This window comes from Ambystoma mexicanum, chromosome 9 (assembly GCF_040938575.1).
Source record: "Ambystoma mexicanum isolate Mex_15411 chromosome 9, UKY_AmexF1_1, whole genome shotgun sequence".
In the NCBI taxonomy this organism is placed as follows: Eukaryota; Metazoa; Chordata; class Amphibia; order Caudata; family Ambystomatidae; genus Ambystoma; species Ambystoma mexicanum.
The window spans coordinates 924,671,578-924,696,858 of record NC_090931.1 but is presented as its reverse complement, the minus strand read 5'-3'; the positions used below and the strand labels follow the sequence as shown (position 1 = coordinate 924,696,858).

At 44.9% G+C, this 25,281-nt stretch overlaps 1 protein-coding gene across 3 annotated transcripts in view; it reads left to right on the top strand.

Annotated features, from left to right (window-relative positions):
- Positions 1-25,281, top strand: part of OSBPL6 (oxysterol binding protein like 6) — a 3,803,429-nt gene that overhangs the window by 3,609,573 nt on the left and 168,575 nt on the right. The window lies entirely within an intron of this gene.

Below are 25,281 nucleotides of genomic sequence, written 5' to 3'. Positions count from 1 at the left end.
TATGAGAGGCCTTTTTCGCACTTACCCACCTAAAAAGAAACTTCCACCTCAATGGTGTCTAAATACGATTCTCAACACACTATTGAAAGCGCCCTTTGGGCCTATTGCCACTGCCCATATTAAATGCGTATCGTGGAAGATGTTTTTTCTACTAGCAGTAACATTGTTCAGGCGAACGTCAAAATCCAAGCGCTATCAATGAAAGAACCATACATTCGCTTCAAGTCTAATAAGGTTCTCCGGCTCAATACCCCATCGCCACGGAAAGATGACACTTGAGAAGAGCCGGGGGACTCGTCTGGTCTCATAAAGGTTTTTCTTTCTTTCTTTCGGTCTGGGCCATGCCTTGGGCCATCCCTTTGGGCCTATTGCCACTGCCCATATTAAATGCGTATCGTGGAAGATGTTTTTTCTACTAGCAGTAACATTGTTCAGGCGAATGTCAAAATCCAAGCGCTATCAATGAAAGAACCATACCTTCGCTTCAAGTCTAATAAGGTTCTCCGGCTCAATACCCCATCGCCACGGAAAGATGACACTTGAGAAGAGCCGGGGGACTCGTCTGGTCTCATAAAGGTTTTTCTTTCTTTCTTTCGGTCTGGGCCATGCCTTGGGCCATGGGCCCGGTGCCTCCACTAGTTTGGTTGGAGAAAGGGGGAGGACATGGCGGGGCCGGGAGGGGGGGCACTTGTTTGTTGAGTTGTTAGCAATTGTTTGCCTGATGTTGATTTTGGGGATGGTGGAGGGGGGATGCAAGGGGGGGAACATGTTGGTTGGGATCCGGGGGTCATTTGTTCAGGTTGGGAAGTCATAGTGGGGGTGGAGAGGGCTTCACAGCGGGAAGGTGGGGGGCTGTGGGAGACGGGCAGGAAAATGGGCAGTGTGGCCAGGGCAGGGGTCATTGTCCTGGTGGTTCAACAGGTGTGATCACCATCGGTGGGACGCACGGTCGAACGTCTCAGCAAGGGACAGGGGACGGGGAGGGGGGAGAGAGTGGGGTCTCATGCAGCGGTTCCTAGGGCCTGGGAGGAAGGGGTATCTGGTGGGACTGGTGGCGGGCAATGGGCGAATGGTGAGACTGGGTTATGGCTGAAGTGAGTATAGCCACGTTGAATGTAAAGGGCCTGAACTCCCAAAATAAGAGCTTAGTAACCAGTAAAATGTTCCGCTAGCAACCATTAGCGCTCCTGTTTCTGCAGGAGAAACGCTATAAACACGGGGGCGGAATCTGCAATAAAGGGGAAGGACATTGGTATAAACTTCTAGCCTCCCATAGGAACCATAAGAAGGAAGGAGTGGGAATCTTATTAGGGAAAACATTCAGGATGGTGGAGGCCCAGGTTAGGCGGGAGTTTGGGGTAAGATTATTGCGGGTAAAAGGACTCCATGAGGGGAGGCAGATCACACTGGCCACCTTATATGCGCCCAATGCGGAACAGCTGAGATTCCTGCGTGAAATGTTTGAGATGTTGGGAAGCTGGCCAGAGGTTAGGCCACGATTCTGGGCGGTGATTTCAACCTGGTAGCGGACCCGGCGCTGGATTGGTGGTCAGCAAAGGGGGTGGGACTGAGAGGGGCAGGTGCAGAGAACACCGCCTTTCGTAATCTCCTGCGGGACCATTACTGGGTCTATGTCTGATAGTCACTTTCCTAGTCCAGGGTGTTTACACATTCTCCCCCCCCACATCAGACCTATAATAGGATACACTTGCTGCTAGTTTCGCAGGAGGGTGAGATAAGGGCACCTACTGTTGAGACGATCACGTGGTCAGACCACGAGTTGTTGGTGGCGGAATGGGCAAAACGGACACCACAGCGGCACTTTCGCTGGCGGTGCAACAACACCCTGCTGCGGGACCGGGTATTCCGGGATGTTCTGGGGCACAAAATGCAGGTGTACTTTGAGGTTAACGACAATGGGGAGACGAGCATGGTAGTGGTATGGGAAGCAGCCAAGGCCACGTTCAGGGTACTCCTCATTGCTGAAGGGTCACAGAACAAGAGGGAAAGAGAGTTAATCAAGGCGAGGCTTCGGGAGGAGCTGACAACAGTGCGGGCCCAATTGGACCAGAAGGACGCAGATAGGAGAGATGAGGCATAAGAGGCAGAAACTCCACACAGTATTAATAGGGGAGGTGGAAAAGAAGATGCGGTACACACCCGACAATGCTACTATGAACATGATGACAGTGTAGGGACGTTTCTCGCAAATACAATGAGAGGTTGCAGGATGGAGAGGAGAGTGGACAGTGACTGGCGTTTGGTGGATAGAGGGGAGGACATTGTGGCACAGTTCACAGATTATTATCGGTTGCTCTATGCTAAACCGGTGGAGCCGGCAGTGGATTACCTAGCCGACCAACAGATGCCTAGGCTCTCGGGGCGGAGAGGGCGTTGCTTGAGGGGGAGATGACGCAGGAAGAAGGAGTGCAGGTGATCAGGAGATTAAAAACTGTGAAGGCCCCGGGTAGGATGGGTTCACTGTGGATTTTTATAAACAGTATCAGTCTATACTGGCGGCACCCTTGGCTAAACTGTTATTGTGGGGGAGGGCACCAAAAGTCGGGCAAGGATCTCTCCAATTGTGCCTTGTATAGGCCTATATCCCTGCTTAATGTAGATGCGAAAATGTTTGCGAGGGTCCTTGTTTCCCGACTCGAGATGTGCCTCCCTCGGTTGATCCACCCTGATGAGGTTTTGTGATGCACAGGCAGGGGACTGACAATATGCAAAAAACGCTGCATTTTCTTGCTACCCCGGCGGTGAGGGAGGAAGGGGCGCTGCTGTTATCTTTGGATGCTGAGAAGGCCTTCGGTCAGGTGAGCTGGGCCTTTATGGGGAGGTCTTCTCGGCCATAAGGATGGGACCGAGATGGAGGGGATGGATGGCGGCACTGTATTCTCCGCCGACGGTCAGCGTGGTGATCAATGGGAATGAGTCGTGGCCTTTCCGTTGCAGCGGGGCATGCAACAGTTATGTCCACTCTCCCCACTGCTCTATGCATTGGTTATGGACGCCATGGGTGGTGGCAGTCAGGGCAGAAGTTGGGATATGGGGGGTCTTGGTGGAGGGAGTGGAATGCAAGGTCAGCCTCTTTGCAAATGATGCCCTCCTTTACGTTACCAAGCCGGTGCCGTCGGTGTCCCCCCTGTTGGAAAGCCTGGAGCGATATGGAGAGCTATCAGGTGTTAAAGTTAATTTGGGGAAGTCGTTAGCCTACAATATAGGGGTGTTGTCGGAGACGGAAAAGAAATATATCGAGGGGGTGCCATTTCAAGTGAAGGAGCTCCTTCCGTTCTCTGGAGACACAGGTGGCATGCCACTACAGTGACCTTTTCCCTAAGAATTATTTATCACTGTGGTCGTAGGTCAGAAAAGACATGGAGCGGTGGGCGAGACTAGGGCTATCGTGGATGGTGCGTCTAAATTGTATTAAAATGACAGTGTTGCCCACATTTCTTTTCCTATTCCAAATGTTATCAGTGATGATTCCATCGTCTGTTGAAATTCCTCTGGCCGGGGACGAAGCACAGGGTAGCCTATAGGACACTGATCTTAATGAAAGAGGAAGGGGGGGGTTGGCTTCCCGGACCTGGAGATCTATTACAGGGTGACTCAGCTCTGGGTCGTGGTGGACCACCTGAACCAGCGCTCCGACAAGCAATGGGTTCCAGTGGACAATGCAATGCAGTCTTGGCTCTGGTCTCAATGGGCGGGTCCCCAGATCCCGTATCCCCAAAAGGGTGCTGTTTCACCCAGTACTGGAGGTTTTATGGTGTATCTGGCAGGAGGCAGGGGATAATAGGTGGCTGTCCACGTGACCATCGCCTTTTAGCTGTATTTTGGCCCCACTGCTTCAGGATTGGATTGAGAACCCGTTGGCATTACAGCTCTGGTATGAAGCAGGGCTAACCAGGGCCGGGCAAATGCAGGAAGGGGGTGTTTTCATTTTGTTGAAAAGATTCGGAGGAGTGTCTGAATGTTGGAAAGGTATCACCATTCCGGTACTTGCAGCGAACAGGGTTCTGACGGAGCCCCAAAGGGGTGACAATTTGAGGAGGGAATTGACAGGCTTTGAGCGGCTCCTGATAACGGTACAGGGCTCCAGGGGACTGATATCTGGGCTGTATCAGATGATGTTATTGGTGGACCCACTCCCAGCTAGGATTCGATAGGGACGAGACCTGGGGAAGGACATAGATGATACACTGTGGGCACGGATATGTATAGATGGCATTACCAACCGACTGTGATGTCCAAGGGTCTGACCCACACTGCTAGAAGTGCTATCGGGAAAAGGGGGACTATATCCATATATGGTGGGGCTGCTCCAGGGTCCAGTCATACTGGAGGGAGGTCCTATCATGGATATAAGGGGTGGACGGGATTCACAGGGAGCTCTCTCCGTAGCTTCTCCTCTTTGGGGTATGGTTGGGGGAGGAGAAAGACATGGAAGTGGGATATATACTACAGATTTTGTTGGTTGCTGCTTGATGCTATCTTGCTCAGTGGTGGAAGAATCCGTGCATGTCTATGGAAATGGAATGGGTGGCAAAAATCTGGGTGATATACGACATGGAATACCTCACTCATCTCCTGGATGAACCCAGGGCCAAAATTGAAGGGCTATTTATTTATTTATTTATTTATTTGCATTTTTAAAGCGCACAACTGCCCTCGGGCATCGTGGCGCTGTTACAAGAAAATGTACTTGGCATGGGTGAATATAATGGAGACAATGGGAACATAGTTACAGACATTGCTAAAGTTCCAAGGTTACACGGGAACAGTGAGCATGGGTACAGTTGTATATTACAGCCATTATGCACATTGCAATAGTATTTTAAGTAAGATTCACTTAAATAAGGGGGTTTCAGTGCCTTTCTGAAGGCCGTGAGGGATGTTTCAGCTATGGCTTCCCTTCTTTGAGAAGTATGGGTGTTGAATGGGAGAGGGGGAGGCACTTGCTGTGGGGAGGAGGGAGGGGCTCAGTGCATGAGGGATTGCCGCTCTGTTGTACTGGGCATTTTGGGAGCCTGCTAGGAAACTATGCCTCACCACAGACAAGCTGTAACACCAGTCTGAAGACTTTGGACCTGTTCTGCCCAAAAGAAGGTGTTAACCTTAGTTTTGATTCTCTGGAGTCACTAGGAACCTGCTGCAGGAGGGAAGGGGGGGCGGGGGAGGAAGGATAGGGCTAGGGGGTAGAGGGGATGTGCATCGGGGGTGAGGGGCGGGGTTGGTTTTCGGAGGAGAGGTTTTATGCAAGTTTGTAACGGAATAGTGGAAATGCCAATAAAGTTTATTTTTGGAAATAAATTGGTACATTCTTCTTTGAATCTTGCACCCATTTCTTTCTTAATTAAGACGCAAATGGGTATTATCAACTGTTTGATCACTTTTAACCACAAAATCACTTTCCTAATATTTAACATAGTGATCATAGAAACGAGTCCTAGTTCCAATTGTATCACCCTGATAGGGACACAAGTAGGCAATCCCAATATGCGTCTCAATGAAGGTCCCTCAAGTCGATCAAAACAACCACTGTCAGGGCTGTCCAATATCTCTAGCCCCTAAATAACCGTCTGGACTATAGTTTGTAAACCGTAATAAATCACTTAATAAATCTGTGATCATTTTGGATAAATCGCATGATGGTCCCCGGCTTTCTCAATGCTTTCAATTTGACCATCAGCTATTTGTCAGATTTATTATGGACAACACAGGCTTGGCTCCGGTCTCATTGGGCAAGTGGTTGTGGGTCCACAGATCCTGTGTCTCTAAAACGGTGCTGTTTCACCCAGTACTGGAGGTTTTGTGGTCTATCTGGAAGGAGGGAGGGGATAATAGGTGGTTGTCCACGTGGCCATTGCCTTTGAGCTGTATTTGGGCCCCACCTTTGCAGGATGAGATTGAGGACCCGTTGGCGTTCCAGTTCTGGTATGAAGCAGGGCTAACCTGTGTGTTGTGCTTATTTTCACTGCTTTGCCATTGAAACACACGAGGTGTTTACACGTCCAAGATGGCCGCCCGTGTTTCCTGGGTGTTTGTCCCAGGTCAGCCTCCCCTCCTGTGACCAGCCTCCTGCCGATTGGCCCGTGCCCCATCTTCCTGAGCCTATCCGAAGCCGGCAGGCGCAGCCGGCCCTTCCGGGGAAGGCCCTGAGGGCAAGGCCAACAACTGTTCTGAGACTGTCCCGAGCTGACCAGAGCCCAGGGCCAGACCCCCTGTTTGTGCACCTTGAGACTGTGAGCTAATTACTATTGCCGAAACTTTCTGACTTTACGCTGACCTATAACCAGGCACCCAGAACTATTAGAACCACCCAACATAGAACCTCCACGCTCTTTTCATACTCGCCTTGCTTACTAAATAACGTTACAATCTGTGATTTTGTAGCCCATGCACAATTCGAATATACTTGTGATCATTGTTGCTTATGCATAATCTGCCCGTTTACACTTCTCTCTAATCCTGCACTGTATCATTTGAACTTAGGTGCTCCATCAATTTTGCTCAATGCATACTGCCACATCATCACTGATCCATAGCCAGCGCTATATATCCTGATTCTAGGTGGCCTTGATCGTGCGCTTTGTATCCTGCCACATATATACGGCTGTTCTACCTCGACTGCAAACTTGGAATTCAGGTGTCCTACTGCTTGCGCATATTGCTTACTGCCCTATTCACAAACTTCGAATCTAGGTGTTCTACTGTATCGCATATTGTTTACTGTCCTACTCAAAAATTTCGAATCTAGGTGTCCTACTGTTTGCGCATATTGCTTACTGCCCTATTCACAAACTTCAAATCTAGGTGTTCTACTGTATCGCATATTGTTTACTGCCCTACTCAAAAATTTTGAATCTAGGTGTCCTACTGTTTGCGCATATTGCTTACTGCCCTATTCACAAACTTCGAATCTAGGTGTTCTACTGTATCGCATATTGTTTACTGCCCTACTCAAAAAATTCGAATCTAGGTGTCCTACTGTTTGCGCATATTGCTTACTGCCCTATTCACAAACTTCGAATCTAGGTGTTCTACTGTATCGCATATTATTTACTGCCCTACTCAAAAATTTCGAATCTAGGTGTCCTACTGCTTTGCTTATTGCTTACTGCCCTACTTACACTGCTCCTGAGCACTGCACAATATACGACACATTTATGTGCTCCACTGACCAGGTGTATTACATATTGTCGCACATATACTGCTTTAACCTGTTCTGCTAACCTGAATTTAGATGCACACTATAGGTGTACCTTCTGATATTACACACCACCTATCCGTCACCGCATCAGAATCAGCATGCCCTCATTAGTCACCAACCAGACTCCTTACACGACAATCCTTGCCACCCTGAGCACCACACTCTACATCATGGCACTTACTACCCCTGCCTACAGGACACTGCCAACCGTGACATCTACCATCTTACCTAATCCATCTACCACGTCTTACCAAGACATGGCAGATGCCTTAAACTACCTCCCATGCAAGCCATGCCCAACCACAGAGAAAAATCTACGTCTCAGAGCGAGACTAGCCAAAATACACAAGCCTCTCACGAGGTCACTAAACATATCCCACAATTCTAGGACCCCTAGCATGCCCTTTGTTCCCCATTGCGCCCCCAAGCCTACTAAAATACGTTCTTCTAAGTACAGCAAACCAAAAACCCCACTTGCTCCCCTGCCCACCACACCAACATCTTTGAGCCCCCAGATAAAAGTCGCATTAATAAACTCTAGATCGTTGGTAGCACATGCTATAGAAGTTGCCGATCTGATCCTGAAAGATGATCTAGACTTTCTTGCTATTACGGAAACATGGCTACACCCTGCTGCAGGCCCTATGATCATGTTAGCAGTTCCCGCGGGGTATTCCATCGTGAGACATGACAGACCCAACGCTAGAGGAGGAGGTATCGCTTTTATCTACAAATGCGGTCTCGCCATGAGACCTGCCACACAGATTGACCTCCAGTCATGCGCATTACTATCAGTCAAAGTTCCTCTAACCAATGACCAAACACTAAATATCCATTTGATATACCGCCCGCCAGGCCCTCCTGGATCCTTCGTGGATGACATTGACTCCATCCTAACTAATAACCTCAAAGGCTCCTCACAAGTACTCCTTCTTGGAGACCTGAGCATGGGCTTTAATGACCAATCGGACCAGCTTGCCACAACCACAGCTAACACCCTATCTGAACTCGAATTTACTCAAAGAAGCCAAACAGCCACCCATGAGAAAGGTAGAATTCTTGATTGGGTTGCAGACCACAACTGCCAGGCCAACATCCTGTCCATCTCGCCATTAGCCTGGACGGACCATCACCTCGTGTCCTTCTTGCTCTCTACCAATAAACCCCCACCGACTACGGCCGCCAGGGCTCCACCTACACTAACTAGAAACAAAAAGAGCATCACTGTGGATAGACTCACCCCGATGCTACTCCTCATTCTCAACTCTCTCCATGACAACACTGACCCTGAGAGATTGGTTGAAGAATTCAACAAAATCATGACCACTTCCTTGGACCAGATTGCACCCACAAAACTAAGACCAAGCAGGCAGAAAGCTCATCTGAATAACTGGTTCACACCTCTCTTAAAAAATCTAAGACGACAGAAAAGAAACTGTGAGGCTACTTGGCTTAAACATCCCTCTGAAGCCAATAAACTTAAACTTACTAAAATCTCCTCCCTATACAAAAAAGAAATCTGCCTAGCAAAACGAACATCCTTTGACACACACATATCTATTGCCAAATCTAACATAAAGGAACTGTTTACCATCCTTAAAGAAATAGAGACCCCAATAGCACCACCCAATACTTGCACGAAAGACAAAAAATTGTGCGAGGATATCCAATTCGCCCTAGCCAATAAAATAGCCACGCTACAAAATAAAATCTCATGTAAAAGAACTGCCTTAAATGATCCCCTTGCCCCTAGCACCACTGATAAGGCCAGCAGAGACGAATCCACGCGTTTCAACTTCACCAAGGTTTCCATCCTTGAAGTGGAAAGAATCATCGTGTCCCTTAAACCTTCAAATTGTCAGGGAGACCTATGCCCTGCGCAGCTTATCAAGGATGCTGCCCGTGATCTATCTCCATTCATCACCAAACTCATTAATGCCCCTCACATCGGGCACCATTCCCACCAACCTCAAACAATCATGGGTACTCCCACTCTTAAAAAAACCCATCCACACCCACCAATTATAGACCCATTACTACCGTGCCCTTCCTTTTAAAAATCTTGGATAAGGTAGCATACACTCAAATTCAAAAACATCTAGAACAACAACATTTGCTAGGAGCTAGGCAATCAGTTTTCCGTCGCCAGCATGGCACAGAAACTGCTCTTATCGATTTGAAGACCCAAATCGACGAGCTCAGAGACAGTGGGAAATCAGCATTACCCCTCCTCCTAGATCTTTCAGCTGCCTTCGATCTAGTCGACCACACCATCCTCTGCAACCATCTAAATACGGCAGCACACTTCTCGAAGGAAGCTGTTACCTGGATCAGATCATTTTTAAATGGCAGAACAATGAGGGTCTTCTCGCCGCTAGCTGCCACAGACCCTATACCCATTACCTGCGGTGTGCCCCAGGGATCTTGTGTCTCGCCTACACTCTATAATATTTTCACTAAGCCCCTCTTCAATGATCTGGATCATCTCGGTATCACCTACACTAATTATGCAGATGATACCCAGATCCTCCTCCTGCTTTCTGGGGATTACGAAAAGGATTTGGCCTTGGTGAATAGAGTGTACCTCATCATACAGGCATGGATGGCCACACACGGCCCATGCCTGAATGATGATAAAACTGAACTCATCATCCTGGGCACCCAGTCTAACTTAAAAAAATTAGGCCCCAATTACTCATCATTTATAATTGATGGCAACACCATAAAAGTTGAGCACAAGGTGAAAACACTTGGTTTCTACCTTGACTCTCACCTCTCATTCACTAAACAGGTCAATTCCTTAGCATCTTCCACAGCCTACACGTGCAAATTGATACGCACTGGCAAGCCATTCCTCTTGGAAAACAGCTGCATTACCCTAGCCAGAGCCCTCATCCTTTCACGCCTGGACTACTGTAATGCCCTCTACCTAGGATCATCCAAAGCTACTATTAATAGAATCCAAATCCTACAAAATAATGCCCTTCGAGTAGCTCTAGGCATTTCCAGAAGAGACCATATTTCCGAGACCAGCCGTCAGAATAACTGGCTCCCAACCCACGACAAAGTCATCCTAAAAACCTTATCGCTTACACACAAATCCGTCAACAATGCCGCACCCATCTACCTGGCTGAGAGATTTCACAAACAAACTTCCACTAGACCAGTAAGACTTGTCAATAAAGACCGTCTTGTTATACCTAGTTTCAAACGGTCCACAATTGGAGGTAACAGCTTCCCTGTGAAAGCGTCCAAATTATGGAACACCCTGCCTCCCAGCCTAAGAATAGACCAAATGTACCACAAGTTTAGAGCCAACACCATTATATGGATAAAATCCAACAACCAGCACTCCTAACCACCTGCTTCCGCCATAACAACAGCTGTAATTAACGCTTCTATAGACTCTATTTTGTATATATATTCCTGTGTCCACATACTCTCTACTGTACACCATGCCTGTTTATTTGTTCTCACTGTACATAATTTTCAGTTAATTGTATGTATCCTGTATAATTTTGTGTAACCAAGCTTCGCATATACTTGTAACTGTTGCGCCCTGTTACCCCCGGGTATGATGCGCATTATAAATAATAAACCAAACCTAACCAGGGCCTGGCAAATGTGGGAAGGGGGTGTTTTCATTTTGTTGAACAGATTGGAAGCTAGTCTGAATGTTAGAAAGCTATCACCATTCCAGTACTTGCAGCTGAAGTGGATTCTGACAGAGGCTCAATGGGGTGACAATTTGAGGAGGGAATTGACAGGCTTTGAGCAGCTCCTGATAACGGTACGGGGATCCACGGGACTGATCTTTGGGCTATATAGGATGATGTTTTCTGATTATTTATTTATTTATCCGATATAAGGAATCCTAAATATGTGTACAATGACACTAATTAAATAGTGTCAAGGCCTGCCTGTAATCCAATATTTATGGGACACTTTTTCTTTCCTTAATACATCAGACAAGTCTTTTTCACATTCATTGTTAAATCATTATCAGCTGAATAATCCGTCAAGGCCCTCATGGTCCTTTTTATCCCAACCAAAGCGTGGTCCATGATAACGATATCGTCTTCATATGACAGAATTGGTAGGTGGCCGGGAACCCATTTAGGCAGGAAGTTTGTACACCTAGCTAGAACCTCTGGCAAATCTGCTATATAGAGTTTAAAAAGAAGGTGTGCTAAAACGCACCCCTGCTTTAATCCTCTATTAGTATTGATTAAGTTGGTATAGGTAAATGTACCGATACCATCTGGGCATACCCTTACTGCTGTGTCCATATGCATTTGGCAAAACATATTAAGTAAGCCCCTATCAATTTCCCAAGTCAATATTTTGTTCTACAGTTTAGTTCGATTGACGCAGTCGAACGCGTGACTAGACCACATACAATGGCGGGACTTTTCCCATTTTAGCCTTTTTAACCATGGACCTTAACCCCAAACGATTGTAAACTGTCGAGCAACCATTACGGAAACCCAACTGAGAGACATTAAGAATTCCTTGCATCTGGACCCACTCCTTACGTGACCTTAAAAGAATAGTGGCAACAATTCTAGTAGACACATCTAGCATTGTTAATACGCAGTAATTAGCTGGATTGTCTTTAGGGCCGGTTTTAAAAACTGGTATTATCAAAGGATGTGTCCTGGAAAGAGGAATCCTATTAACTTCTACATTACATAGGAAATAGGGGGAATGCCCAAATTGACCTTTTACATTTGACCTTTTTTCCTAATGGACCTAATAATAGTGGTCCTAATTGACCTTCTGCACAATTGACCTTTACCTTTATTTTACTTTTTATATATATGTATGGGGGGGGTTGGGGTAATAAATAATACTGGACGAGGTTGACAAAGCCACTTCAACGTTTATTTTTGTAAAACCATCCGGTCCCAGGTCACAATTTTTTAAAATACTTTTATCAGAATCTCTATGTCTTCGATGTCATAATTCTCAAGAGAATATCTATCTTTGGGAATTGGAAATGTAGATTCAGCAATATTGTAGTAATTTGTAGTCACATAGGTCTCCCAATTCTCTGCGGAAACACTATTAATGAGGCAGGAGTTGTTGTTACCAACCTCTATGTTAACAAAAGCCGATAATGTGTTATCATCTTTGATGGTTAGTGCTTTTTTTGCATAGTCTGACTTTTTTTATTCTTATCAGAACTCTGATGTCCTTTGAGCCAGTTTTTGTATTGGCTCTTGGCAATCCTAATCTGGGAAAATTTCTCAACTGAAATTAATTTTCTCAACTCACGTTAATACCTTGTCTCGCTTCATTTTATGTGTAACCCGTCTCAGGAAACAGTTTCTACTTTCAACTAACCCATTGTAAGTTTCACATCTAGGGTTATGTTTCATACTATGGATACTATGGATTTATTTGCCCCAATTATTCTCGAGTATCATGACCCAGCTATCAAGCACCTGTTCAGACCTAGGTAACACAGTAAATCCCTCTATCCCCATCTTTCTTGGATGGGTATTATTTTGGGTAGACCAATAAAGGCGGGTGCCCGTCTTATTAGTAGTGAGTACAACTTTCATTAGTTTCTCACCTTTAGAAGACCCTCATTTCATGGATAATATAATCATATCATGATCACTTTGCGTGGTAGGAATTATAGCCATAGCATCCACCTTCTCCCAGCTAGGAGCATCCACAAAGCCATAATGAAGAATGGCTTTTTTTGTCCAACTTGCCAAATGGAGAGATGAGCAGTCCCTACCATTAACCATAACCATCTCCATTCCACACATAAAGTTCAACAGTTTACGACCTAATTCATAGCCCTTTGTTAAAATTAATTGTGCTTCAGGAATTAAATCATATGAACGTTTATAATAATCATTATCATAGGGCGGGCCACAATGTACAATAAAAATATGGCTGAGAAAGAAAATAAAGGTTAGGCACTATTGCTCCATATTTGTTCATTTATTTAAAATTCCTATTGTAATATTTTCTTTTAATTTTGTTGGAAATGATTGCCTATTGAAGAAATATTCAAGATTAATTCTAAATCATCATCTCAGGGGCGATCTTACAGATTTTGCATGGTTCCTGATGAATTTGAGCTGGTTGGGCATAATATTACTTTGCCCTGGTCTTCTAGAAGTGTGACTATTTAATTTTGGAGAGTTTGTATGTAATGATCAGTTTTTGTAACCATTGGAATTTTAGTCTTGCTTGTTTGACCTGTTGCAGCTGTTAGATGTTTTAATTCTGTGCTAATGAGAGTGTGTAATACGTAAATAGAGTTTTTCCTACAGGAACTTAATGATGGGAAATTCCCACTCAATTGACTTCTGGCACCCTTTTTGATGGTATCTCCTGAATCTCTCAATGTGTCTGAACGACTCATAACGTGTATTCGATTGGCAATAGGCAGTGAGCCCTCTTTTGGTTATTATGTTTTATGCTGGTCTACATTGGAAGTGGTGTCCTATGTTGATACTGATTGTATTCATGGATTTTTCTGTATGGCAAAGAATGTTATTATAAATAAAGGTTTAAAAACATTTAGTAAAGATAATGATTGTTCTTAAAATATGTTAAGTAATTAGTGAGTTGCCATAATTTGTACCTTTTCGTCATAAGATTGTTTTACTTTCTTTTTTTTTCTCTTGCCTTTTCTTTTTTGAAGTAACAATGATTGTGAAAGGTTTTAATAAACCTCTGCACAAAAAAGTAATGTGCTCAAGATCCAAAAGATTGAGGTCAATTAGGGAATATGAGATTAAGAGCCAGTTACTGTGGTTTGAAAGCCAGCACCATGACACATTGCCTGCCCTCTTGTTGGTAGTATGATTGGTTTAATGATAACATGTCATATTGATGATCAGTTTTTTCTAAGCGTTCACTTAGTTGTAAGATAGGAAAACTGAAGCAAACGAGGAAAGATATTGCCCCAAGATCACACAATTTTAGACAAGGTGGAAACTGATTACAATTCAGGGTAATATTTCACCAAAATCAAAGGGATCACAGACATGACTTTTCACACTATATAGAGACTAGAGGGAGTTTATCGACGGGGTGGAGAAATCCCGCATACTAACAACAGACTACAAAAAATTCTCCTCCAGTCCTACTTTGTAGATCCTTTATAGAACAGCTATAATTCAAGTTTTTAACTTTTACTCTGTTGATAACAGACATCAACGTGCAACATTACAGAATTAATGTTGGTGAAAATTGGGAAAAGGGTGATTTGTTTTCTGTTAAAGTCGGGAGTATTCATTTGAAATGGATTGCATTTGCTGATGATATTATTTTGTTTGACCCTACTCCGGTAGGGCTCCAAACCAAACTCTCATTATTTGAGAATTTTGCAAAAGCACATAATTTGACACCTAATCCAGCAAAAACTGCCATTATGACCTTTGGAGTGAAATCAAAAAATGCGAATTTTAGATGGCAAATATTGAATACACAAATTTGCCGTGTGAACAATGCTATCTATTTAGGGTATTATATATCAGCCCTTAACTCTATTAACGCATGGTCAAATATTATTAGAAATAAAACTCGACCACTATTATCCCAAATGAAAAGGATTTATAGCCAATACTGTAAATTCTCTTTAATCCCACTAATAGACTTTATGACATTAAAAATTGAAAGCGTCATATTGTACACATTAGATATTTGTCTGTGTGACATGACAAGCGTGCTTGATAGTATACAGGGCTGTCTTTTAAAATCTGCAATGTTTCTCCCGATGTCAACTCCAAATGCCATTATTCGACATGAACTGGGTCTGGTTTCATTATCAACTCGTTGGAAATGGAGACAATTGTCCAATTACGTTAAAATTCATTATCCTCCTATTAATTCATTGTATATCGATTTAAATAAAATGTTGGGCATGCAAACTCCAAAATCCTTTTTTAATTATCAATTGAAAATGCAACAAATTTTAGATAATGTAAATACAACCGTTGAGGACATGCAATATCGTCCCGGTTATGTTAAGAAAAAACTTTTTGAAATGGATTGGTGTATTACCATTGATTTAATTAAAACCTATGCGTTGTATAAGGAATACAGTATGCACGTAAAACAGCGCATTCCACGTTATGACCATGTTTTGTTATTCCCTTGTGAAGATATCCGAAAGGTATATATTCGCTTTAGATTAAATCTATACCATACACGGGAACGGACTAAGAACTGGGAAATTAATAAATTAAATGATTGCGTGGGATGTCGATTTGTTGAATGCAATGAATCGTACGAAACGTTGAAACATCTTATACTGTATTGTCCGCATTTTAAGAACATAAGGACACTCAAATTGAGGAAATTCGCGGAAATTGAATTTGAGGACTGCCTTGAAGTTTTGTGGACCAGAATGATGCAGGGATGTCACAAACCCTTAATATATGAATTGGCAAGTTTTTGTAAGCACATCGAGAATGAATTAGAGCTATTTTTGTAACTGTAAAATGATTATTATTCGTAATATTTTAAATTTTGTAAAGGTTCTGCATGAATTATTGTGTATTATGAACCAAATGCAAATAAAAAAAAAAAAAAAGAATTAAGTATATTACCACTCATTACATTTCAATTCTTTTCAATTGTAATACACAAATACTTTTATTTTATCATTTCACAAATGTTTTAAAAACATTCTCTTATTTTTCTCACACTGTGGAAATAGCAGCAGTGTCAACATCAGGTGGCTATTCTCTAAGCCTCTACGCACACTTCTCATTAAAAACGTAACCTTTCGCACATACCTACTATTGCAACCATTCACTCATTATTACCCTACACAACCCAACATGTTTCATTCCTTCTTCGCTCTAATTATGAATCACTAAACAGGAATTTCATCAGGGGGACACTGACTCTTATTTCCACCACACTTTTACAAATGTCTTTGAACACTTCTGTTATTATGGCTGCAGTATTGCTTTGATCAGTATTGGACGGATTAGCACTATTTCTCTGTCTTGCTCCTCTACTATTTTTCTTTCTTCACACCGTCTATTTTAGGATCTAGAAAACAGAAAAAACGGTATTCATTAACCATTCTTTTTACCTTATTATTACAGGCTTACATGTTTTTATTACACAAGAGTATGATTCTCTTTTGTATATATGGCAAGGTTAGTTATGCACAATTACTCCCTTCACCCATTGGCAATGTACCCAATGTAGGATTCAGCCTCATCTCAGGCTGACTTATGATACTCTTCATTTGTTCTTCGTGTCTTGCTAATTGGTAGACTGCAACCCTCTAACTTGTTTACTGCCGGCTTTCGCTTTTAATTACTGCTGTGTTTCTTTTTTTGCCATAGCCCGGTCTTCAGTTCTGAACTCTCACGTATTTTAACAACACCGTTTCCCGTAGTAAAGGTATTAACTTTAAAAAATAACAAACGTATTCTTTTACTAATAATTCTCACATCCTACCATTTCAGCCAATATTGAGCTGCAACACTCTGAATAGCATCTATGATTAGCATATAGAGCCACGCTTACTTGTGTAATGCTGGTTTCCACTTTCCATCACTGCTGTACTTCTCTTTACCTTCCAATGATTCGGAACTCACGTCTTTTTCTACACGCACGTTTCCCGTGGACGAAGTTATCGCCTTAAAAAACAAACGCAATCTTTACTTATAATAACCCGCATCCTGTCCGTTCAGCCAGTATTGTGCTAAGCATCGGGTATTTCTTTCCTCGTTCGCCTGCTTACCTTTACTGGCGTCTTCTTACCGTTACACACGTCCGCGCGTCTCAGGTTTTCACCGCGTTTACATGGTATCCAAGGTAACCATCTTTAAACCTTTATCCACTGCCGGGTCCATTCCTCTAACTTACTCTGCGTTTAGATTCCCATGGTAACCGGATTGTTACTATTTCGCTATGTGACTGACTATGAATCAATTAAGGTATAATCCGTCCTTTTCTGAATCTCCTTGTTTTTAACTGGAGTTATTTTCCTGCATAACCGAATTGGCACATATATCCATATCTTGTGTGTCTCTCCACAATTATTTGTCAACCTACTGGTTCTTTAATATCTCATCTTGATGCACCTTCTCTTGGTTTTCGAGTTTTCTTATTCCGCCCTCAGGTGGTCATCTCAATGTAGATCATGATTTCCTCTCTCCTAACTTTCAGGGACGAAATATGGACTTTTAAACCATGAGTCATTCCTCTTTATCCCTTCACATCAGGTAGGGCAATCTTGATAGTAAGAATTGTGCAGTCTTATGTGGTAATCACTATTGATAGTGTCTCGTTAGCATCTCCACTTCCACTGTTTCCTCCTCATATACCATATAGGACTTATTCTTCAGTGCGTTCATTAAGACCAATGATGGCGCTTTTTTTTTAGAAGATTATCTCACTTTCTTTTCGCATGAATTTCCTTGTATTCAGATTTGTTTCTCCACCTGCTACCACCTGATATAGAACTGTCCACTTTAACTGCCTTGTGGGTCCATTCTATAAAGTGGTTGACAAGGGGCACTGTGGGCGCTCGATTCTTGATGAAGCTTTTATGTTCTGTTATTCAGACCTTAATTTTCCTTTCTGTCTTGCCTATGTATATGTTTGCACATGGACACCATATAGCATAGATTACCACTGTGGAATTGCAGTTGGTTAGAGTTTGTTGGGACCACCGTCTCTTAAGTCCTACATTTACTTCTGTGCTTCTTTTTGTTTGCGCACAACAAGAGCAATGTCCACAAGGTACCTGCCCTGACAGTCGCGTCATCCCCCAGCTTTCGGTCAAAGTCTGCTGTCTCTTACGTTTTAATACTATGTTCTCCAGCATGGGGTCTGGCATGGATTCACATGCTCATGAATATTCCTTGTCGTCAGGCCGGGAATCCTCCGTATAGAAAAAAATCAGTATCAGTTTCGTTTCTGATCTGTCTTTCTTAGTAGTAACCAATCACTGGTCTCTGGGTCATATTGCCCCCAGCCAATGACTGCCCTCTCCCTAAGCCCCGCCTCTGGCAGCCATCCTCGGATTTTTTTGCACGTTCAAGTGTTGGGAGTCCTCGTGCTGTAGCTCTCGAGCTTTTGCTGCGTTTTCGCGCTTTTTCAGGAGATTATTCTCATTTCTTCGGTTAAATAGGGCCTCAAGCTCCACCGTTTCTACATCCGATCAATGGGGATCCGTTTCAGAGTTTTCTACGCCCTCAAGGGTGAAGATTTCGTCAAGTTATGCTTTTGGAGGATTTCAGAAGTTCCGAGGCCTACCCCAGACATGGCCCAGGAGAAAGGAAGCTTGACGCCCAGGAAGCTGTTCTGGACCTGCCCTGGATGCCAGCTCCAGAATGTTTTCAAGGAGGACGAGCATTCGTTATGCCTCTACTGTCTCCATGAGGACAAGACGCACACGGAGAAAGACTGTGCATTTTGTGGGAACATGTCGAAGCGGACCATAAAGGATTGCCACCTCCGTCTCGCCAACTGGCTGGAAGGGAAGAGCCCGTCAGGCGAGAAGAAGAAAAAGAAGTCTGAGTGGTCTTCTAAGTCCTGTGAGGGCGCCCCGGCGACGGGGGCCCAACAAAAGGCCAAGCACCGCGAGTCCGCGGGCACCAGGAGCGCCGAACGGTCGGGCTCCTTGGCTGCCAAGCAGGGTGCATCCTCCCCGGCGCCATCAACCACGAGCCAACGCTCTGGCTCGGGTAAGAGGAAGTCCGAGAACCCGGTGAAGCTTCTGGAGAGGCCCCGGTCGATCTCGAAGATTCCGGCAGAGGGGGAGCGAGGCTCGGACCCCCCCCCCCAAGGTGAAGGCCCCAGGCGTACAGAAGGTGACGATGGCCTTAATTCACCATGCTAAGACCTCGATTGAGGATGTCGCAGCGGCCCTGGCTCAGCCTGTGGAGGCTACGCCAGTGGAGGCGACCTCAGGACCCAGAGTCTCCCTGCCACTGCAGAGGGAGTCGTCTTTCAGGCCCATTGAGAAGACCCCCACGAAGTCCTCGTTGGAAAAGGCGGGGGGGGCAGGTGGCCATCGTGGATACGGACACAACCTCTGAAGAAGAGCTCATCGAAGTCGTGGAAGAGGCCCAGCCCATCGGGAGGGATCCCGACGAGGGCGACGACGAGAGCGACGGTGTCGCCGACAAGGTTCCTCAAGAGCCCTCACACCCGTCGTTTCCGGTGCCGCAGGACACTTCGGCGACCATTTTGTCAGCGACTCAGTCCTTATGCTCGGAGATAAGGACAAGGTTGCCCCTCCCCCTGACGGAGGTACCTGAGCCAGACCCGACGGGGGAACCGGAGCCGGGACCTTCGGAAAGTCCACCGCATAAGAAGAGGAGGACGCATCCTACGCAACCTCCCACCTCTGCGGCCTGCTCTGCCTTCCCCCCGGTCGTTTATTTTTTCGCAAGAGTGCTGTGATGGGATGTACAACTTGTGAAAAATCCAGGATGAATCTGCGGTAGAAATTGGCAAAGCCGAGCATGCTTTGTACTCCTTTAACTGAACTTGGTGATGGCCACTTAAGGATTGCGTCCACCTTTCGTGTGTCCATTCGGACTCCTCTTGGGGTCAGGATAAACCCAAGGAATTCAACTTCTGTGGCATGAAAAACGCATTTTTCCAGTTTTGCATATAGTTTGTGCTGGCGCAATTTCTCAAGGACTGCTCGGACGTACTTCACATGGTCAGATTCTGAAGAGAAGTATACTAGAATATCATCGATATATACGACAACACAAACGTCAATGAGTTCAGGAAGGACATCGTTCATGAAGTATTGGAAGGCTGCTGGTGCATTGCACAACCCGAAAGGCATCACCTGGTATTCGAATAACCCATACTTAGTGCGAAAAGCAGTCTTCCATTCGTCGCCCTCTTTTACACATACCAGATGGTATGCCCCCCGCAGATCTAACTTAGTGTATATGCAAGCGTCCTTCACTTGGTCTAGTAGTACAGGGATCAGGGGCAATGGGTATCGGTTCTTAACAGTTATCTGGTTCAATGCGCGGTAGTCTATGCACGTTTTGAGGTCACCTTCCTTTTTGGGCACGAAGAACAAAGCTGAAGATGCAGGGGACTTGGATGGGCGAATGAAGTCATTAGCAAGGTACTGGTCTAAGTATTGTCGTAGGTGAAGGTTCTCAGGTTCCGTAAGGGCGTAGATCCTGCTACAAGGGGGTTGTGCACCGGGTATGAGATCGATTTGACAATCGTACGATCTGTGAGGTGGTAAGGTGTTTGCCTGTTCTTTTTGGAAGACATCCTGGAATTCTTGGTATTCTGGAGGTAGTTGCACGACTGCTGTGGTTACTGTGGCCAGGCCTGCGTTCAGATTTTTCTTTGGGTAACAGGTTTGTGCACAATCGGGGAAGGTTATTCTCTTCTCTCGCCAATCAATACAAGGATTATGTGTTTGCAACCAAGGTATCCCCAGTATTATTTGGAACTGTGGGGCTTTGATTAGATCAAACACAACAGTTTCTCGATGCCCATTCTGACCCAATAGTGTCATCTCTGCGGTGGAATGAGTTACAGGCCCAGAGGCAATTTCAGTTCCATCGACTGTGGTGATGACATCTGAGGTGGTTTTTCAGCAGAGAGGTAGATTCATCCTGGAAGCCAATTCGTAGTCCACATAGTTTCCTTATGGCCCGCTATCAATGTATGCCCTTACTGCGTGCATACGCGATGGCTGCCTTGGATCTACGAGGACCATTGGTATGATGAAATGCGAGGTCTGAGTATCCTTCTTCAAGCTCGGCAACCGGACCTCTACGCTTGTCGGGCGTGGTCGTTTCCTGAGTCTGACTCCATATGGCTTTTATCAGCAGCTCCTACCACCTTCTTGGGTGGTTTTACAGAGCAATCCCGTAGAAAATGCCCAGAAGTTCCACAATATAGACACAATTGCATTTGCTGTCTCCTTTCTCTTTCCTTCTGGGTTAAGGGTCCTTTAACCCCTCCGATTTGCATGGGTTCTGAAGCATCTGCTCCTTTGGGGTTAGTGTGGGTTTTTACCAAAACCCGATTCTCAAACTTGCCTCGATCAGCCTTTCTGTTCTGAAGTCTGTGATCTAACTGGACAACTAAGTCTATACAGGGCTGGACTGGCTGTATCGGTCCATCGGCCACTGGCCGATGACCTTTGGGAACTGGGGGCCAGTTTTTTCCCCGAGGGGCCGTTTTGTTTTTAATTATGGGCTGTTTTAAAAAAAAAAAATTATCATTATAAAAATGTGGTTTAGTATTTACATGAAATACTACAATCATTTGGCATGACATAATCAGGGTTGGATAGGCCCATCAGCCCGGGGCGTCGGGTGAGGGGCCAGTTTCCAGCCTACGGCCAGTCACGCGCCGGCTCAGGGCTGCCTGCAGGCCCTGCCTACTTTGATCTGCTCTGCATGAGCAGGGCCTGCAGGCAGTGAGTCGGCACGAGAGACACCATGGCGCCAGTCGCCACTTTGCAAGTGAAGGAAGTGTTACTTTTTTTACAAAACACTGGGAGCGGGCCGGGCCGAGGTCAGCCCGCCCGCTCCCAGTTGTTGGCAAAAAAGTAACACATCCTGGAACTGCTCGTAACTGCGTGCCCCACCGCCTACAATAACAACCCCTCTCGCTGCACAGCCCGTCTCACTGTCAAGTCCCTCAGTGTAAACCCCCCTTCCTTTCCCTGTGCTCCACAGCATGAATCCCCTCGCACTTCTCCCCTAGAGAACTTACTAGATGTAGATGAGGGTCTCTGCTTCCGAGCAGACCTCTGACGTGGACCATGCGGGTATGTGAGTGCAGGAGGTCTGAGGGTTTATCCCCATTAGAGCCCTCCTTCCGTGACAGGTAAGGAGCAGCGCAGTAGGTAGCGGCCTAAGCGCGTGTGTATGCGTGTTGTTGTGGGAGGGGCGGGACCATGGAGCCGTACATTGGAGAGGGACTGTTGCTAACATACATTCAAACAAAAAAATCTAACAGCAGGGAACAGGAAGAAAAAGCATATTTTCGAGTCCTGTTTGTTTCTGCTGCTTTCACATCCAATTCCTGTTACCTTCTCATTCAATTGGAGGTTGTTTTCCTAATTGGAATCGCAAGGCCTGTTGCAGGTTTGTATTGAGGGGCACTGGCAGTGCTGTGTGTAGTCTTTGTCCTAGAATGGATGTATACAAGCATACATGACAATATGTCCCATTCCATGCAGAAGTTGTAATTCTATTGCAAGTGTTTCCATATGTGCAAACATTATCTATTCCATTCAGGAGATGCTAGTCCGCTCGGTTTTAACTTTGCATTCGTGGACTTGTAGTCAGTGCCCCCCCCCCTTACAAATCCCAGAATCAAGGTTAAAACAAGACCAGGCTATGAATGACCACATGTAATGGATAATGTTGGCATGCATGTTTTTACTTTGCAATTTGGAACTTGTAGTCGCCCTAAAATCAAGGACTGCAAATACCAGAATGCAAAGTAAAGACAATAGTGGACTGGTGTATTATACATCGTGAGTGGAACAGAGCCTGATGACACATGTGCTAAAGGTCGGGATGGAGGTGCACTGACAGATGTTTGTGTTATCTGGGTCCCAGTACTGGATTAGTGGGAGTGCTGTAGCCTGTAGATCATGGCTGAGGTGTATTCACAGAGCTCTGTGCAGGTCCTAGTATTGGAATAGCATGACGTAATGCCAGCAGTATTGGGATGCATTTGCAGCGTTTTGTGTTGCGCTTATTCACATACATATTTGATGTGTCATTGTTCTGAGAATTGTGTGTCATTTTTAGTGCTGAAATAGCATAGGTTCAGTTCAGGAGTGCAGTGAATTTCAGAAGCTGTACGTGGGCCCTCCTGATAGTGCTCTAAGTCAGAATGTAGGGCATTGGCAGAAATGTGTGTTGGTACCAGCACTTATGCTATGCCCACATTTTTTGATTTACACTGATTTTATGAGCATTCACATTCACACCACAAAAATATATGCAATGCGCCAGGCCTACCTCCACTGCAATGCTTTCTGTTGGATATTGTTGAAAATGATTGCATTTAATAACTGTTCTTAAGCGATAGTTGGCATCACAAATAATGTGTGCTTATTTGCTTAATGCTGTTGTCAGAAGGGCAGCGCATATATAGGCTTACAGACGCTTATTTTGATCCAGGCGGAGGGATACTTTATGAATCGAGGGACTTTCGTGCCTTTTCAGCATGGAGCTGGGTGCAGTGGTAAAGTATGCATCTGTCTCCAAATCCTCTGTGCAGCAAATTCGCATGCATTTCAGCCTTCATGGATTTTATTGCTGGTGGTGATGCTCGAGTCACAACTGAATACCCCCTTGTTTGTTTTTTGTACATGAAAAAAGAGGCATATTCCATAAGTATGTTTATCAATGCCATCTGCTATTCACATTTCTTGCAAGCACATTTACCGTTTGTTTTGTTATTGGATGCAGATACGATATGGAATCCGGGGCCATTTCCGTGTGTATAGTTACACCTCTTGTGTGCTGTATGTGTGGTGACACAGGCTTGCAATTGGGGGTTGGGTTGCCCTTTCTACAGGACATTGGTCAGATCCATTGTTAAGCAGGACAATGACATTGCTCCTGAAGTCTCAATCCACCACTCCATTTCTCTTTTCAATGGAACGAATTCTGTATAGATTAGTCTTGGGCTAATTCTGCCTGTTGGTGCCTGAGAATATCAAGACCTTTGCTCATTTTACTATATCCGTTATGATAGCTCATTGGGTTGAGCACTCGCTGCTGTGACGAGTGTGAGATCTGCAGGTTGCAGGTTCGAACCATCTCAGCCTTCCATCCTTCTGAGGTCGATAAATGAGTACCAACACAGGTTGGGTGATATTGCATGTATATTTGTTCTATAAAAAAAGAGTTAAGCGTAAGTGCTATACAATAACATATTATCATTTGGCCTTGGACATCTGCTTGCATTCACAGTAATTTGACAATATGGATCTATACACACAGATATTAATGCTACATATGGTGATCCATTCTTGTATAAAATGTATATCACATTAGTGAAATCATAACTTATTTTTCGTAGTGTACTTAGGAACAATGCTATTTGATGCCACTTCCTGTTTTATCAAGGGGTGAAGGGTCGTGTTCATGCCACTCCTGCGTCTCGGAGCTGGGTACCCTGTCACAGAACTGTATGCAGCTTTATGTTATTTTATGAGTTGTGTTGTAATGTAACAGACATACAAACCCTCCATAAGTAAGATTTTCTGTAAAGTCATGAATTGACACAATTCACGGTCAGATGATGGTTTGAGGGCCACTTTTTTTAAGGCATGGGGTGGGCTACTTTTTTGAAGCGAGGGGTGGGCCACTTTTTTGAGGTGAGGGGTGGGCCACTTTTTTTGGGTGTCCGGGCCTATTTCTTGTCCCAGTCCGACCCTGAGTCTATATATTCAGCGCAGTCTTGAGGTGGGTTCACGACTTGAGCCAAGACATCCTTGAGTTCTCCTCGAAGCCCTCGATGAAATAACGTGATTCGTTTTACCTCAGGCCATCCAGTTTCCACTATCAACCTATTAAAGGTCGCGTTGTAGGATAGAAGGTCCTGGTTACCCTGTCGTAGGGACAAAAGTTTGTTATCCAGGGCCTGTCCTTGGGAGTGCCGGGCAAATAATCTTTCCATGCTCATTTGAAAGCCCTGAAAATCCCGAAGAATTGGGTCATCCTGAGTAACTAGTGGAATTGACCAATCAGCTGCACTGCCGCTGAGATAAGATAATACAAAGGCTACCTTGGCTTGATCGTTTAGGAAGGCTCCAGGTCTGCATAAAAAGTGCAAGCGGCATTGGTTCATAAACACGGCAAACCTTTTGGGATCTCCGGCAAAGCGTTCGGGCGGAGCGAGTGGAATATTTCCTGGTAGGTTTATTTGCACAGGGTTACTCGATGACACAGGAGCTGGATTTCCCCCGGGACCTGGTAGGGGTGCTTGTCCAGCCTGGCTTTGCAGTAGTTGCCTAGCAAGGTCATACAGTTCGCTCCTTTGACAAAATCAGTTCTCTCCTAAGGGCATTGGTTTCTTGACACGCGGAATGCACTTCA